Here is a 12,473-nt window from a genome sequence, read left to right as displayed (position 1 = left end):
CTGGCCTGTATCCCATAGGTTTTGGTTTGAATTTAAAGTTTTTCTCTTCTCAAAAACTCAGTGTCATGTTACTGGCTTCTAGTGCTTTGGGCAGTGAGACCCTTTTACTTGATAACAGTGGTAGCTGGGACAACTTGGCAACGTAAATAAATAAACGGCATCTAGATTGGAAAGGAAGAAGCACATTTATCTTTATGTACAGATGACATGATCTTGCATTTAGAAAATCATAAGAAATTTACTAAAAAGTGTTAGGACTCATGAACAAATTTAGGAATGTAACACTATATAAGATTGGTATACAAAAATAACTGTATTTCTTTACCAAGAAATCAAGAATCCAAAAATGGAATTACAAAAATAAATCTTGTTACAATAGAATTAAAGCTGGGGTAACTTTAACATAAGAAGCTTAAACTTGAACACTAAAAACTACAATGCATGGTTAGTGTTGGAAACACCCAGGTACCATCCCTGAGCCTTCTCTCCTTGGCTCTGAGGACTTTACCTTCACGGGGTGAGGAAAGGGTTTGCATTCTTGGCTTTTACATTATAGTAGGTGGGTTCGGGGTGAGGTATCTGCAAGTCAAATGAGTATTACAATCTCTACTTTTATGTATAGGAGACTGGGGCCGACAAAGAGAGGGAATGACAATCCATATCCTGGAAGGCGAATTGTCAGGCACTGATTTCCCCTATGTAACCCCTGCCAATCATTGTGTATTTAAAGGATCCCCAGATACCTTACCACTAGGTGTTCAAGAGAGAGGCCTGTAATCTAGGCGTCTGAGAAAGCAAGGCTAGAGATTCCAATATTGGAGACAACAGGGCTCTGGGAAGATTAAGGTTGAGTTTTCTGGATCTGCAGAATAGAGTCACTGAGGACCAATTGCAAGTTCAGAGGAGATGAAAGAACAAGTCAGGGCATGCTCAAGAAAAGAGTAAACCAGGGATGGGTTTTAGGCAAGAGTCACACTGAGGAAGGGCAGGTTCCTGGCGTCGCTCAGGAAGGAATCCAAAAGCAAGCCTGTGGTGGAATAAAGCAGCTCTATGGAGGCATTGGCGGTGTTACAGCCCTGCGTCCGCTCCTGCAGGGCAGGGAGCCCTCCGTGGGTTGTGCTCCCAGAGTAGCAGCCTAGGAGTGGCTTGTAGTCATTTTTATAATTCACTTTTAATGACATGCTAATTAAGGGGCGGGTTACTCAGAAATAGCTAGAAATGGGCAGTAACTTCCAGCTGTTTCCATGGCAAGGGGTGGGGACTTCCTGTGCTGCCATGGCACTGGCAAACTGTCACGGCTCTGGTGGGAGCATCTTCTGGTGATCTGAGACATGAAGTGCTTTCACTGCCTCTCCCAGTTTCCTCTGTGCCTCTTACCTGAAAGCCCTTCACACCCCCATCTACCCACCTACAAAGTTCACTGCCCTTTCACCCCACACCCATTTCACACGCAGTCCCACATCAACCCCAAGCATTCAAGCTGGCAATTTCCCTGTTAGGAACCTCGGTGGTAGCCGGAGTTCTGAAAAACCCCTAGGCAGAACTCCTTGCCTAGTTTGTGGCAGAAGTCAGGGAAGGAAAGGCAAAGTTCAGGTATTTCCCACAATAAATAAATAAAGATAGGTAGATTTGATTGATGGATGGATGGATGAAACGTGGGAGTTTATGGGCAAATGTTCATCAGACATTGGAAGTGTAAGTTGTCACAAAGACTATGGAGTGCACTTGTCTTATGACCCTGTTATTTTATCCTAGTATATACACTAGAGCATTTTTTTCTAACTGTGTAAATTGAAAGCTCACAAATTAGTTTAGTGAGAGAAAAGATAACAGATTGGAAGAGAATTACCTTATTCATTAGTTGTGATTTTAAAAATGTAAAGTAAAATAGAGACATGATTTTTTTCATGCTTTCGAATGCATCTATAAAAAATAGACTTGAGGGCTGGGTACGGTGGCTCACGCCTGTAATCCCAGCACTTTGGGAGGCCGAGGAGGGCAGATCACGAGGTCAGGAGTTCGAGACAAGCCTGACCAACATGGTGAAAACCCGTCTCTACTAAAAATACAAAAATTAGGCAAGTGTGGTGGCACCCGCCTGTAATCCCAGATACTCAGGAGGCTGAGGCAGGAGAATCTCTTGAACTTGGGAGGCAGAGTTTGCAGTGAGCCAAGATCGCACCATTGCACTCCAGCCTGGGTGACAGAGCGAGACTCCATCTCAAAAAAAAAAAGTTACTCATTAACAGCATAGACCAATTGGTTTCTATTGGCATTTCTCCATTATTTTCACAATGTCCCAGGCTGTGAAACCAGGATTTAATAACGAACCAGAATGCCACATCTGTGTCACGTGGGTAGGGACCAGTCCTGATCCATTAAGTCCGGGTCTCCAGGTAACTGGACTCACTGCTGGGCAAAACAGAATGTCCGGCGTGCATTCCTAACAGGGGACCGCAGAGCCTCATAGGAAATGTAGTGTCACCTTCCAATGATGTTACCATCAAGGACCTTGGGAACCAGCTTTTCTCTCTGCGCATGCGCCGCCCCGCCCACTTCGCCATTTTCCTCCGGAAGTGCGGATCCCAGCGGTGGTCCTGTAGCTGAGCAGGCCTGGGGCTTGGTTCTATGTCCCTGTGGGTAGGTGCGAGGGCGAAGAGGAACCTGTGGGCCTCGGGGGATCCCGGGGGGCCAGACCAGTGTTCCCCATTTGTGGGGGCAGACGCGTGGGCGCATCGCGGGCAGGAGGGGCCTGACGTGCATTTGCGGGCCGTGGACCCTGGCGGGGGCTGGGAGGACAGGCGTGGGGTCCCAGCAGTGAAGCGGGTTCCAGAGGCGCAGGAGTGGGTAGGCGAGGCTGGTGGCCCTGGGCCCGGAGTCTGCAGGCCGCGCTCCTGTCCTGACGCTGAGGGACCCGGTTACCAACCCTCATGTAGCTCAGTTTGCCCATCTTTCCTGGTGCTAACACACAGTTCTCTGGAGACATTCCCCATTCCCAGAGGAGTAGTGCGAAATGCGTGTGCCTCTAGTCTTAAGCTGGGCGTTTGTATTAGTTGAGTTTCCCGGTGTCTATTTAGCAAGTGAAGTTTCTGGTTCCCTCCTTCACTGTGTGACCTGCCTAGTCCTCCTGGGTCGCATTTATGGAAGTTTATACGAGACCTAGTTTCCATGGAGGAACTCACTGATTCCGCGAGGGAGATGGGGTACTGGATGATGGTCTTCAGCCTTAAGGGTACTTCAGTCTTAACTGTGTGTTATAAAGTTTGAAAGGGAGGGTTCCCTATGAATAAGAAGCGCACTTGAAAGAACAGCCCTCTGGTCTAACCTCTCACTGGTGCTTCAGAGGAGGATAAAAGGTCACAGGTGAAGATCCCAGTTTTCCTCGCTCAGGAAATATTAATTCTACTCCCTAGAATGCACAAGATTTGCAAAGACTAGGTGATAGTGGAAGGTTTGGAAGAACTTTCAGAAGGTTGAGGTGAATTCGGCTGAGAAGAACAGGCAAGGACCTAGGAAATATTCCTTATTTGAAGGGGCCTGAAAGTGTGATCTGGGGTGCAGGAGTGACCTGTCATACTTGAAAAGATTGAAATACTCTGCAAATACAGTCCATTTCCTTCAACCTTAGCTTGTTGTTTCCAGTGTCTGAGATATATTAAACCTAGTCCATCACCAAATTTAGGATAGATTGTGAAGTTCTATTGATTGCATTTCATTTGTAATTTAAGACTTTCTCCCCCTACATAATTTCGTTAAAAACATATTGAATTCTATTCACTTAGGTGTAACAGTTAATATTTGCTGTTTAAGGAACTAATTAAACCTTACTGGCTTATAAAAAACAACCACCATTTTATTTGTTTGAAGTTCTGTGGATCTGCATTTTGGTGTGGTGGGTTCAGCTGGGTAGTTGATATATTTGTGTTGCCTGGATCACAAAACAGGCCTTAGTCACCTGGTGCCTTGACTGAGCCTGGTTGGTTTAAGATAGGTTCCTTCACAATCTGGTGGTTTGTGGTGACTCTTGGCTAGGCCCTGTGTCTCCAACAGGGTAGCTCCAGACCTCTTCACAATATGACTGTGTCCAAAAAGGCGAGAATCAATGGATATTTGCATGACATTTTCCATTGTCCATTCACTGGACAAGTCAGATGGAAAAGCCCAATTTATTGTCAGAGCATAATATGAGGGCTTGGATACAGGGAAAGGTGTTATTGGGAAACATGAGTAGAATGGTATACTGCAGGAAATACATATTATGTACATTTTAAAAAACGTAGGCCAAAATTGCTGGTTTGCAAGATGCACTTTCCATGATGTTCAGGTATAGAAAAGCAAGATGTACTGTCATGGGAATGCTCATATGAAGTTATTTGCGGAATCCACATATTAATAGGAAAATAGTTAATACAGCCCAGTATATTTCTATAACATTTATTTTAGTGAACTTATAATGTTTCTTTGTATTAAATTATTAGATTATATATTTAGGTAATATTGTTACTAAATTAGTAGGTAATACATATTTTTATTCAAAAATAAATTGTGCATCTAATGTCTACCAATTAATGTACTTGTAGATGTATCTTATCTTAACTTGAGTCTTTGCTGCCCCTAATGAGGTGTGAAGGACTCTTCTCCCATGGGGAAGTTTTTCTTTTTCAGGAGGGAGGAGGGCTTTTCCAGGTAATGTGTCTAGAGTGTTGGGCAGAAGAATCTGGGACCACACCTCACCAGTTCTCTCCTTAATCAACGTCATTTGCCTTCTCTTCCAGCTATGTTTCCAGTGTCCTCTGGGTGTTTCCAAGAGCAACAAGAAACGAATAAATCTCTGGTGAGTTGTTTATTTGTTCTTCACTTTGTTTTACACTGTATTTTCTGAGTTTATGGGTGTCTGTGAATTAAAAAGGAAAAGTAGAAATAAGTAAAACTCAGGTTGAAGGATATATACATAAATAAGATAAAGCTGACCTGTAGATATAGACAGGTTATAAAAGCTTAGAGTTGTCTAAGTTGAGTGCAAAGTTTCCTCTGATCTTTCTGATGCCGAAACAAAAAAGGCAGTCATGTTTGTTACGTGATTGGAATGGAACCCGACAAGAGAGCATGCTGTGTTCTTGTGGGACAGGAAAGCTTGTGTGCACCAAGTCTTAACCACCACCTTCATTGGTGACATAGATTATGTGCTGGAACATATTTCACACCGGTCTGGCAGTAAGCACTTGTAGTGTTGTGCAGTGGAAACAGTCATCTTCCGCTAAGGCATGGCGTGTGGTGCAGTGGAAATGGTCATCTGACGCTAAAGCACAGCTTCCATCGTAAAGTATGCTCCTTGCTCAAAGAGTGTGGTCCCAAACAGCTTTTGGGAGGTCCTCCTTCACTCATGGATGAAACCTGGAACATCTTGAGGACTGAGTTAACCACATGTCCTTAAATAACTCTCCACACGTTTTTCTTAGTTTATCTCTACATGCAGGGTGTTCAGCAGCCTGTTCAAAGTCATATTTTCTGGGAAATATTTTCAGTGTTTACTTGCAATTTAGCCCACTCTGTGTAGTCTTAACTTATTTCTTCTAAACTCACCATTAACCTAAATAATAGTCAAATTTAGGGGGGCTGTATTTGTCTTACTCGAGTCTTCTGCCATAGTTGAAACTGTCGTACCCAAGCGATTTAGAGAGAAATGCCACACTTTGAGACGAATTCAGGAGTCCTTTATTAGCTGGTGACTGAGAGATGGCTAACACAGGAAATACTCTCGGCCCTAAAGAACGGCTAGATTTTCTTTTATACATTGGTTTAGAGAGGGGAGGGGGGATTCCAGCTGCAATAAACTTACAGAAGAAAAAACAGACAAAAAACTTAAAAAGACAGATGGTTACAGGAAAACAAACTGTTCCAGGTGCAGAGGCTTTAAATTCACCACAAAGTGATGAGTGAGGGGGCTCTGGGCATTATCTGCCAGACAAATGTGGGGGCTTTATGATATTATCTCTGAGTAATTTGCTGGGAACTGTGGACATCACTTGCCTCAGCACTTTATCAGTTAATTGCACTCTTTGATATGTTGAAAATCAGCTTGCACAAGTTAAAGTCCTTGAGGAAAGGGGGTGGGTAAGGAGCCCTTGATGTCTTGTAAATGAAGGAGCCAAATGGAGTTTGTCTGGTTTTCTCAGCTAAGGGAGAGTCTATTCATATTAAAAACAAGGTTAGCTATCTAAGGAAGAGTCTATTCATGTTAATACAACGTTGGGTATTACAAAACGTCTGTTCATGATCTGGAAATTCTTCTGTGTTAGTTCTGTTAAAAGAAAAACTTTAAAGGAGTTTAATTGAGCAATAAACGATTCACAAATCGGAAAGTCCCCAGAATCACAGCAGATTCACAGAGACTCCAGCACAGTCATGTGGTGGAAGAAGATTTATAGACAAAAGGCAAGCGGCATACCGAAATCGGAAGTGAGGTACAGAAACAACTCAGCGTTTGCCTTGTTTGAGCACAGTTTGAACATTTGGCAGTGCCTGAGTGGTTGAAGTTTGGCCATTGGGATTGGCCAAGATGTAGCTGTTGTTTGAGGTGTATACACTCAAGTTAGGTTTTCATTCTTGTTTACCTATTAAGGTAGGTTGCAGGTCACCCACAAGGACTCATATATATAATTATGGAGTCCTTCTCAGGACATACTTAGTTCACTTTAACAATGCCTTCCCTTGGTTATTTTCTCAATTTTGAGAGATTGGCCAAAACTTCAGTCACTGGTGTCACTATTACCGTTGCAAATGTACTTATTTGGTTTAGAAACCCACTGGGAAATAGAACAGTGAGATTTGAAAAGGTGGAACAAGGACTTAAGTAGAAGGTGTCTTCTTATGCTGGAACATCCTGTTTACAGGAGAAAAACAAAACCTGGTTTGTTCTAGGATTTTTGTGTTTCCTTAAAGTCTTAGTTTGATTATGTTCCATTTAGCATGAGTGACTCCATTTTGGTTTTGTTTGTTCTGTTGGGACCCATTGCATGAGCTTAGTTCAAAACAATGGCCTCCCATAATTTTGCTTAAAAAATTCCTCCTTTTGGCTGGGCGAGGTGGCTCATGCCTGTAATCCCAGCACTTTGGGAGGCCAAGGTGGGCAGATCACGAGATCAGAAGATTGAGACCATCCTTTCTAATACGGTGAAACCTCATCTCTACTAAATACACAAAAAAATAGCCAAGCATGCTGGCGGGTGCCTGTAGTCCCAGCTACTCAGGAGGCTGAGGCAGGAGAATGGCCTGAACCCGGGAGGCAGAGCTTGCAGTGAGCTGAGATCATGCCACTGCACTCCACTCTGGGGGACAGAGCAAGACTCTGTCTCAGAAAAAAAAAAAAATCCTCCTTTTCAGTCAAGTTCTCACTTAGTTGAGAGTGTGACCAAAATGTAGGGCCTTAGCCTCACTCTTAGTTACCATTGTTTTGGGTTTCCGGTTTAGCACATCACTCCCATTGCTTTGGGTAATGGTTTTAGCACGTCACTCCCATTGTTTTGGATTCTGGTTTTAGCATGTTACTCCCATTGTTTTGGGTTTTTGGTTTAGCACGTCACTCCCATTGTTTTGGGTTCTGGTTTTAGTACATCACTCCCATTGTTTTGGGTTCCGCTTTTAGTACATCAGTCCCATTGTTTTGGGTTTCTGGTTTAGCATGTCACTCCCATTGTTTTGGGTTTCCGGTTTAGCATGTCACTCATAGGTTACGGTGTCCTTATGGTTGCACATTTTTTTTAATCTGTTGTCATTCCAGTTGAAGAGATACCATTTGACATTTTAGAGATGGCTGCATGCAAACTCTTAAAACATATGAGTAAGTACAGTGCACCAGGGAGACTCTTATGACTATTGGGATAACACCAAGAATTTGGTATATGCTCCTTATTCAGGGTCCCCATAAATCAAACCACCTAAAATCAAATAGATTAAAGAATGAATTAGATAAAGAGTTTACTTGCTTAACTAAGTGGGTTTTTTTGTTAATTCCCTACAACCAAATCTTTATAATACCCAATGTTTTCTCCATATGCCATGTTAGCAGCTGCACAGATACTTAAGATAAGAGTCTCATGATAGTAGAGAAGTCTTGATCTGTGATCTTGGGAAAAGCTGTTCACATTAAGGATGCCATCTTCTTCTGGGGGGGAACTGTCCTTGTTAGCTTTACCTTAAGGGTTCCAAGGGGTGTATGGTTCCGAGTGTGGAGGGACCCTTCTGAGTTGTAAGACTATGAACCCAAAGTTTAAGGTTTTAAAGTTTTGCTGTCATGTGGATGGCAAGGGCAGTCCTCTGATGTTCTCAGAAGATCCAGTCATCAGATTCTAGATTGTGAAGGGGTTGGCTGTCCTCTGTGAACCATAAAAGGCTTTCTTTAGCTGGTGAAAATACACTTCAGCATAATAATCTACTGTTTTAACATCAACCCTCTTGCATGGAAGAGCTTTTATACAATCAGAAAACATGCACTGAAAATGACAACTGAATGAAATCCCTTTATAAAATGTTTAAATGGCCCATCAGGTAACCAAATGTACCTGAAGTTTTGATTGTTTTCCTAAGAATATAGGTTTGACAAACCAAACATTGATTATAAACTATTTTAGCAATTTAGAGATCACCACAGCAATATATTTAATTTGGATCATTTTCTCTTTCCATGATGAGTTATGGAATGCAGAACTTTTAATAACAAAAGTTTTAAGGACTTAAGATGGACAAGGTGGCCATCCTGGTTCTTCATAAGTCTGTGCTTAATTAACATTAGACTTACATCCTCTTGAATACCAGCTGTTTCTTCAAATTAGGTGCATGGCACTGGTAACTGATGAGTTATAGATAATTTGGCTTAGACCATGGAGTTTATTTAAATTATATATCTAAACAACTTCAATATTGGTGATTTAGCTTGCAAATCTGGCAAAATATTTCCTTGATTTTCAATTTTTGTTTTACTTGGGTTAGCAGTTTAATAAACCAGTTGGTCTTCTTATTAAACTTTAGGATTGTTTTTTTTTTTTTTTTTTGAGACAGAGTCTCACTCTGTTACCTAGGTTGGAGTGCAGTGGCACAATCTTGGCTCACTGCAACCTCTGCCTCCTGGGTTCAAGTGATTCTCCTGCCTCAGCCTCCCGAGTAGCTGGGATTACAGATGCATACCACCACACCGGGCTAATTTTTGTAGTTTTAGTAGAGGCGGGGTTTCACCATTGGCCAGGCTGGTCTTGTTGGAAGGCCAACTCGGCTTCGTCTGTCCAATTAAATGGTGGTTGCCCCCCAGAAAGGGGGGGAATGAAAAGAGCCGTGCACATTCCTCAGCCCCAGGCTCAAAACAAACAAGCCCAGTACAAACACATCCCATCCTCCCATCCCACCACATATCACCATATATCTCTTAAACTTCCCCCGCGCTCAAAACAAACAAGCCCAGTACAAACACCACCAGGAAAGTCTCCGATAAGGGGACAGATGAGGGGACAGCCATTCAAAGTTTTACTGAAAGAGCAGGAACCAAAAGAATTCCTTTGTTCCCCTGTAACTTTCAGGCTATAAAAAAGCAAACACTCGCATTGTTCGGGGCCCTCTTGTATGCGGTGAAATGGAGGGACCAGGTTCGAACTTGTAGTAAAGATCCTTGCCACTTGGCTTTGACTCTGGACTCTGGTGGTCTTCTTTGGGGAACAAACGGTCTGGGCATAACAGTCTCAAACTCCTGGCCTCAAGTGATCCACCGGCCTCAGCCTCCCAAAGTGCTGGGATTGCCAACATGAGCCACTGCACCCAGCCTAACTTTTGAGAATTCTTAACCAGTCCAATTATTGGGGGATCGGGGAACTTATGGGCAATTTTTACCCATGATATTAAAGTTATTAGAAACCTGTGTTCCCGAGTGTTTTTCATGGTCCTTTTCATTCTTTCATGAATCTTCTATTCTAGAATTTTGCATGCTTGTGAAGTTTTTAGAAACTGCATCACCATTAAGCAATTAACTGCGGAAATGACTTTAAATAGTTATAGTTAAAGACAATTGATAAGGAAATTTGGTTATTTCTTTCGTCTACAATAACTTAATCACCATAATTAGGGTGGATGTGGTGGCTCATTCCTGTAATTCCAGGTCTTTGAGAGGCCAAGTTAGGTGGATCACCTGAGGTCAGGAGTTTGTCTCTACTAAAAATAAAAAAATTAGCCAGATATGGTGGCAGTTGTCTGTAATCTCAGCTTCTTGGGAGGCTGAGGGAGGTGAAATGCTTGAACCCAGGAGGGGGAGGCTTCAGTTAGCGTAGATCACACCATTGAACTCCAGCCTAGGTGACAAGAGCGAAACTGTGTCTCCAAACAAACAAAACAGGTAATTATGATAGATAGCATATAGGCATATTAGAATTTTAGAATCCTTGCCAGGTGCAGTGGCTCACGCCTGTAATCCCAGCACTTTGGGAGGCCGAGGTGGAAGGATCACGAGGTCGGGAGATGAGAACATCCTGGCTAACACGGTGAAACCCTATCTCTACTAAAAATACAAAAATTAGCCTGGCATGGTGGTGGATGCCTGTAGTCCCAGCTACTCGGGAGGCTGAAGCAGGAGAATGGCATGAACCCAGGAGGCGGAGGTTGCAGTGAGCCGAGATTGTGCCACTGTACTCCAGCCTGGGTGACAAAGCAAGACTCCTTCTTGGGGAAAAAAAAAAAAAGAATTTTAGAAATCCTATACAATTTTAGAACGGATTGATGACATAAACTAAATATAACCTGAAGAAGGTTCAACATTTTGTTTTATTTTGACAGTGCTACCCGTGTGACTTAACATGTTAAATAGTCCTGTTTACCTCTCTTTTGGGTGCTTCAAGGGCCTCTGTAGTATCCCAAAGTTAGAGGTCAGAAAAGACAATTTTGAAGTGGAAATTTGATTTTGGGAAGCCTATTGAATATATTAAAAGTTTAAACACTTGATGTTATGAAATAGAATTCCAGGTCACCATAAGTCATTCATTTACTTAAAATCATGACTTAAAAACGTTTTAAAGGGCAAAAATCTTTACTCATTGATAGAGGGAAGACATCTTCACAAACCATCTGCCTCTTGTTTTTCCTTTTTTTTTTTTGGTAGTTTATTTAAAAGGCAAACAAATTTTTCATTATTTTTTAATATTACCTGAACATCTTCTTTAAAGAGAGAAAGCCAAATGTCACCCACTTTTTCATAAAACCTTATAGACAAACCTATTATTCTTTCTTTCTTTTTTTTTTGAGATGGATTTTCCCTCTTGTTGCCCAGGCTGGAGTGCAATGGTGTGATCTTGGTTCACTGCAACCACCTGCCTCCCGGGTTCAAGCGATTCTCCTGCCCCAGCCTCCTGAGTAGCTGGGATTAGAGGCATGTGCCACCATGCCCAACTAATTTTGTGTTTTTAGTAGAGACGGGGTTTTTCCTTGTTGTTCAGGCTGGCCCTGAACTCCTGACCTCTGGTGATCCACCTGCCTCAGCCTCCCCAAGTGTTGGGATTACAGGCATGAGCCACTGCGCCTGGCCATTTTTTTTTTTTAAAGATTGCGTCTTGCTCTGTCACCCTTCTCACCACATTATAGCTCTGGGGGCCAAGCTGCATCACAATGGAAAATCATGGAATCACAGGAAGAATCCACTCAGCTTTGCAAGATGCTGCCCAAGGGGTTGCTTGGAGTAACCAAATTAACATTTTTCATTCTGCCCAGAGCAAAATACATGTGACAAAACATAGACATGAGCCACTTTGCTCAGCACCCAGTATCAAACTGGTAAGACTCAAACTTGCTCCCAGATGGGCCGTGCCATCTCTAAATCTTTTTAGAAGCTTCTTCATATTAATAGGCATCCCTAGATGAGACTAATTTGGGAGCCCTCATTTTTAAATGCACTTCAGGTCATTATTCATTTGGAATGTTCCACTGTAAGTTATCTTTAGTAAGATTTTGCCATTTCTGTAAGAATTTGCTGCTTCCCAGGCCTAATGTATTAGCCAGAAGGAACTTAGTTTTCCAGAAATTAAGGATCCTATTTTTACCTAAAATATTGGCTTTACTCCCAGGTTCCCTTCATTAACTTAGCCAATGATTTTTTTTTTCCTGCCTAAGCGTGCGAGAAAAATGAAACAAAAGGGTAGAACACAAAAATCCCTGTGAATTTTCAAAAGCCAAATGTTACAACCTTCCAATATTGTCATTTACTACCACTTTCCTTCTGACCCAGTCAGATGTAGGAGGCCTCTAACTGGAACTGGATTCAAGCCAGTTAACTACTGAATCAAATCTGATCCTGGACCCGGTCCCGTTTCTGTCATAACTTCTAAAACATCCAGCCAGTCATGACTGGATAGCAGTTTGGAACAGAAATTTGCTCAAAGAAACTCAGAGCTCAAAACACAAATCCATGGAGCTCTGAAATCCGAGAGAAAATTTACCATGATCCC

At 42.4% G+C, this 12,473-nt stretch overlaps 1 long non-coding RNA gene across 1 annotated transcript; it reads left to right on the top strand.

The window, feature by feature from the left end:
• Positions 1–2,358: 2,358 nt before the first annotated feature.
• LOC134730075 (uncharacterized) lies at positions 2,359–7,856 on the top strand. Its single transcript, XR_010111729.1, has 3 exons — positions 2,359–2,640; positions 4,776–4,834; positions 7,781–7,856. It is a non-coding gene; the product is annotated as an uncharacterized LOC134730075 (long non-coding RNA).
• Positions 7,857–12,473: the final 4,617 nt, after the last annotated feature.

Source organism: Pan paniscus, chromosome 23 (genome assembly GCF_029289425.2).
Source record: "Pan paniscus chromosome 23, NHGRI_mPanPan1-v2.0_pri, whole genome shotgun sequence".
Lineage (NCBI taxonomy): Eukaryota > Metazoa > Chordata > Mammalia > Primates > Hominidae > Pan > Pan paniscus.
The sequence above is the reverse complement of the archived record's forward strand: the minus strand, read 5'-3'. Positions and strand labels throughout refer to the sequence as shown.